The sequence below is a fragment of the Terrapene carolina genome, unplaced genomic scaffold (assembly GCF_002925995.2).
Source record: "Terrapene carolina triunguis isolate 2854851 unplaced genomic scaffold, T_m_triunguis-2.0 Scaffold18, whole genome shotgun sequence".
NCBI classification, from domain to species: Eukaryota; Metazoa; Chordata; order Testudines; family Emydidae; genus Terrapene; species Terrapene triunguis.
Window position 1 is genome coordinate 10,737,775 of NW_020664369.1, and position 6,000 is coordinate 10,743,774.

Sequence of the window (6,000 nt, forward strand, 5' to 3'; positions counted from 1 at the left end):
ACATCTAAGGCTGCTATCATTAAAAAAAAAGCCACCACAGTCCCTCCTTCTCTGTCTTTTTTACATTAAATTATGCTGTTTACAGATAATACTATATGCTTCACAGGCCGTGAAAAGATTGATGGATGAAAAACTCCACCAAGTGCTTTATCAGCTGCATGCCTACCTTTAAATGTAGCCCAGCAAACATGAGTTATCGTCTATACAAATACCTGTAATTCATTTCAGAGAAGAGTGTGTTGGGAAGAAAATGCCATAGTTGACTTTATGAAAAAAATAAATAATTTTTGAAGAAGCAATGGTCTCACTTAACCAGAGGCAAATAACTGATGTAACTCAATTTAACATAAATTTTGAGTGTCAAACAATGTTAAAAAAAATACCAAACTTTTTGACTAATGTCAACATCTGAAGACTCACCTACTCTAACCCATCATCAAACGACATCATCTTTATAAACATTCCTTCAGATGAAAGCCTGGATATGGGGTGTGATGCAGTGTTCACCCCACACCAGCCCTGAAAGGGTTAAGGAAGCTGAGGAAAGGAAAGAATTAGTGAGATAGGCCACAGGAGGGGTTTAAGCTGGAGAAGCAACCCCTGATTAGAAGATGGAACCCAGCTGCGCAGGTGTGGTCTGGGCTATTATAAAGCCAGGAAGCTGGCAACAGAAAATTGGCTGCAGTGAGAAGTTTGCAGTCACTCTCTATGCAGTAGAGAGAGAAGGATGGAGCTGAGCAAAAGAGTAGGAGCCAGGCACTGAGGGAAAGGTGCAGTCAGAAGAGAGAAGGGTGGGGAAGAACGCCTGTGAGAGGTGGAGCAGGAAACAGCCCAGGGAGGATGGAGCAGACCTTGACTACACGTAGTAGGGTCCCTGGGCTGGAACCTGGACCTCTATGGGTGGGCCCAGATTCCCCTACCAACCACTTATGGAGTGACATTGATAGGACAGCGGATGCAGTGAGATGCTATACCCTAGAAGAGGAAACCACATAATGACCTGGCTGAATCACGAAGAGGAAGTTGAAGCTCCGGGAGTGAGAGAGTCTGCAGAGTGAGAGAGAGGACAAAGGGTGGAGACACTGCAAGGGGAGGTGTCGGACCTGGAAGAGAGAGAATCTCAGAACAGACAGGAAGACATGTCACCTGCAGTGAGTTAATATTCCATGACATGGGGTCCTACACCATGCCAGGAAAGCTAGCAGACTTGGATGCTATCAAAGCAATAGAAGAGAGGAATTCCTAAACTCTCCACCAGAAAGGCCCTAACTCCAAACTTTCAAATCTCAGGATTATCAGTAAAATTATCCTGATTTTTGCTAGGTCTGCGATCTGCTAGGATCACTGCTACAAGGTGGAAAAGAAGTGGTGTAGCATGTAGCCATCCTAAACTGTGTAGGGCTTTATACGTTAGACTGAACACCCTTAAGTGTTCAAAGAAGCACAAATGAAACCAAAGCAGTCTTTGAACACTTGGAGCTGTACGCTTTCTGCAGCTCACACCTCTAAACAGGCAGCTTCCCATTGGCTATAGTTTCCAAAAGGCTTTCAGAGGTATGCTCAAGTAAAAAGAATATTGCAGAATGTGACTCTAGCCATGTGGGGAAGGTATGGGCTGTTTGCCCAGTATTTGACACTGTAATCAAGTGCATAGGAAGGAGATTAAAGGGGATGGGTAATGAGTAGGGCCCTACCAAATCTGTGGCCGTGAAAAATACATCACAGACCATGAAATCTGGTCTTTTGTGTACTTTTATCCTATACAATCCAGATTTCATGGGGGAGACCAGCGTTTGTCAAACTGGGGGTCCCAACCCAAAGGTGGTTGTGGGAGGGGGTTGCAAGGCAATTGTATGGGGGTTCAGGTATTGCCACCTTTATTTCTGCGCTGCTTTCAGAAGTGGGTGGTTGGAGAGTGGCATATCCTGGCTGGGAGCCCAGCTCTGAAGGCAGTGCCACAGCCAGCATCAGTGCAGAAGTAAAGGTGGCAATACCATACCATGACACCCTTATTTCTGCACTGTTGCTGGTGGCGGTGCTGCCTTTAGAGCTGGACTCCCAGCCAGGAGCTGCAGAGCTTCCTGCAGACAGGGGAGGTTCCTGGAGGTGGTTCTGACCAGGCCCCAGGAGTGGCCCCTGCAGGGATAGAGGAAGTCCCATCCCTCACCAGCCTATCCAGGACCAGCAGCTGGAGCCTGGCATAGGGTAGGAGCCCTCGGCCACGGCACCCCCAGACCAGCTCCGGGCCCAGCACCCTGGTACTTGGGGGTTAAGAGGGCCTTGGGCTGGCTCTGTGTGTGTGTGTGTGCAGTCACCCACGTCGCCCAGCTGTAAGGCTGGCACTGCCCCCCCCCAAAAGTGAGGACCCCTCCATACAATGCCGCCTTCACTTCTACGCTGCTGCTGGTGGCGGTAGCTCTCCGGCCACGCAGCTCTGAAGGCAGCACTGCCATCAGCAACAGCGCAGAAGTAGGGATGGCAATACTGTGACCCTCCCCTACAGTAGCCTTGCGATCCCCCGCCCCACAGACCCACTTTTGGGTTGGGACCCCCGTGGTTATAATACCATGACATTTCAGATTTACGTATCTGAAACCATGACATTGAGGAGTTTAAACATTTTAGGACCGTGAAACTGACCAAAATCAATGGTGAATTTGGTAGGGCCTTAGTAATGAGAAGAGCTCTGGCTCCATCCTGCCATTCCCAAGCCATTATAGCTGACTGAGCATACAGCAAGTAGTTCCAAAAAGGGGGGTGAAATAATTTTGCTTCTCCTCAGAGCGAAGCTGGAAAAGGAGAGAAATTGTGATTCTGAGTCCCAGTTCATTGTCTGCGCTGCTTTTGGAGCATTGCAACTATGTGTCAGCCTTTACTCTGGGCAGATTAGAAAATTGCAAGCTATCCATTTGTGATTCGTGCATCTGCTTTACATTATGAACAGTTAGTAATTTGTTAATATATTAATGAACATATTGTATCTCATTAAGTAGTAATGTTTAGTGAACTAATATACTAATGAACTAAAACTGCATGGTTAATACCTAAACATTAAATTCAAAATATGTTCAGTATAAATACTTATTAGTGCATTTAATGTATATAATACTGCACATCCTTGGGAACTAAGCACTTCAGAGTCTTGTCTTCTCAATGCATGTGTGTGACTACTGCTGATGGGACCATAAACTAATATTCACTCATTTATATCGCAGGATTCAGTGAAATTAGAATCCAAGCTACATAATAAATATATCAGGGAATATTATAATAAAAAGACCTTAACAGAGTGAAGTGAGTTTTGTGTAGTCCTTGTACTTTTAATAACTATGATGTTGGTCTGGTGAGACAGAAGGGGAAGAAATAGCACCTGAGACTTCACAGTAAGTTATCATCTGTGTAAAGGGACCCTCCACTACCTAGAGCAGGGATCGGTAACCTTTGGCACGTGGCCCATCAGGGAAATTCGCTGGCCGGCCGGGACGGATTGTTTACCTGCAGCATCTGCAGGTTTGGCTGATGGAGGGATGTGCTGGCCCCCACTTCCCGCAGCCCCTATTGGCCTGGAACGGTGAACCGCGGCCAGTGGGAGCTGCGATTGGCTGAACCTGCGGACGCTGCAGGTAAACAAACCGTCCCGCCCCACCAGCGGATTTCCCTGACTGGCTGCGTGCCAAAGGTTGCTAATCCCTGGCCTAGAGGCTGATGTGTGTGTGTGTCTCACACATACACAAAGATCAAGCTCCGCAAATGCCTTGCTCACCTCTACCTACCAGCACATGGCAGTTAAGTCTCAAGACCCTGCGTCTTCTCTTACTGGCCTTTGTAAATTAACCTCATTGGTCAATTTTCTATTAACAGCCAGAATTCAGCTGGAAGAAATGTCTCTTGCTCTCCTCTCCAGCTGTATCATGCAGCATGACATGGGGAGGGAGGGACTCCTCCTCTAGCAGTATCTCTAAGGCTCCTCTATTCACATCCTGTTTCTGAATCCTTAGGTTTCACTCACTGCTGCTGCAACTGCCTCTCTGGCCACTGTCAATACCAGCCTGATCCTGCCACCCTGCTCATCTCTTGATCTTCACCACGAGCTCTGCTTCATCTTAAAGCAGCTGCTGCTGCAGTTCAGCTCAGGCCAGTTTCTCCAATACCAGGTTCAGCCTGTCACCATAGTAGCTACAGTGGGAGTCACAGGTTGCAGCACTCCTCTGCAACTGGTTGCCAATAGGCCGTGGCCTCCAAGCCCAATTTTTTATGCTGAGAAGCCACCCCACTTCCAGGACTGAACCAGGCACCTGCCCACCAATGGTCAAAACTTCTCCCTTTGAGCTTTCAATAGCTAAATTATGGCTAACTTCTGCTGTCAATGAGACTGGTAAATCTAGAGAAAGCTGATTGAAGTCAGTGGCATTATTCCAGATTAATACCAGTGTCAGTGAGAGTAGAATTTGGCCATTACTAATAACAAGTCAGATTGCTAACACAGGCATACAGTGGTGGGAGTGGGTTTAAAGAGTCTTCTGCCCCCATTTGGCATGCCCTGTGTAAAGGCCAAGTTGAACTACACTCAGATGAGTGGACGAATTTTGCTCCATCTGTATTAAGCATGGGTCCATTTCACCTCAAGGAGGATGGGTAATGTGCAGTAGGAGGACTAAGATGTCCTTCCCAAAAGGATGCAGCAGTGGGTGCATCCCCTTGGCATGCTTGAGTTGTTCAGGGAAGCCAAATACCTCCTGGGCCTCCCCGTCTGGTGATGTGTCTGTACATTGCCCCTTATGTGGCCATATAAACTGTAGACTTTATTCTTTCTAGACAAGGTTTAAGGTCAGTCGGAGTTTAGCCTGAGTAAGAACGACAGGCTCTGGGCCATAATATCTTTTAAAAGTTCATTTAAAATGTAATTATTGGGATTTGCCACAACCAGATTAACAAATGCAGACTCCATTTGTCTACAGTTCTGAAATCTGCTAAGTAAGATCCCTGGAGCCAGTTTCAGCCATTGTTGATTTTATTAATCCTAATTCAGGACAGGAAATTCTTTTTTTCCTATCCATGGATATTGGACTGCTGCCTCTGGCAACACCCATAGTCAAGCATAGAAGATAAGGGTGTGCCAAGATGTAACCAGCATTCCACAGAAATGACAGGTTTCTGTTGTAAACTCATCAGTCAATCAGCATATATGATTTCCCTATTTGAAGCTATCTTATTTTACTTCGTGTCCTCGTGTGCTGCTTTCATAATGCTGGGTATTCAAGAGGTCTGAGGAATAGAGTTTCTCTTTGATGGAATGTTCCAATAGGAGAGTGTTTCATGTTCTGGTAGTGGACTCTGAGACGGGGTAGGGGGCAGACTAATTCAAGGGGCGTGTGGGATAGAGCAGAAAAGCAGTTGAGATGGTGAAAGCCGCAGGGCTTAGGATCACTCCACCCCAATTCCAAATATATTCTTTTGGCTGCAGGTTAAGAGGGCTCCTTGAAAGCCTCCCACCTTCTATCCCTGTTAGAGCATCAAATCCTAATTCAGCCAATCACTGGGCGGGGCTGCAGGCCTGCAAACACAAGCTTCACAGCTCTGCTTCCATAGCAATCAACTCAACTTCAAAGGACATGCAAACTGACTCCATGTAGCTACCATCTCATGACTGGGGCCTGGAATGGGGAGTCACAAAATGAAAGCGCAAACAAAAACAAAATTGGGAAGAAAAAATACACAGGACTGAAGACATGTAAGAATGCAAAAAAAGCAATATCTAAGAGACACAAGTACAGAGCCAGTGGGCTGGCACATGGTCTAAGGCAGATAGAGTAGGAGGAGGTGTCCATACTCTAATCCATTCCCAGAGGAGACACCACTGGAACAATGTTGGAGAACATAATTCCAGCAAGGGTAATCCCCCCCTCCACAATAACAAAGATTCATATAGTTTATGCTAAATACATGAAGAGACAACATAAATGCTCTACATTTGTCTGAGACTTCATTATTCTGTATATA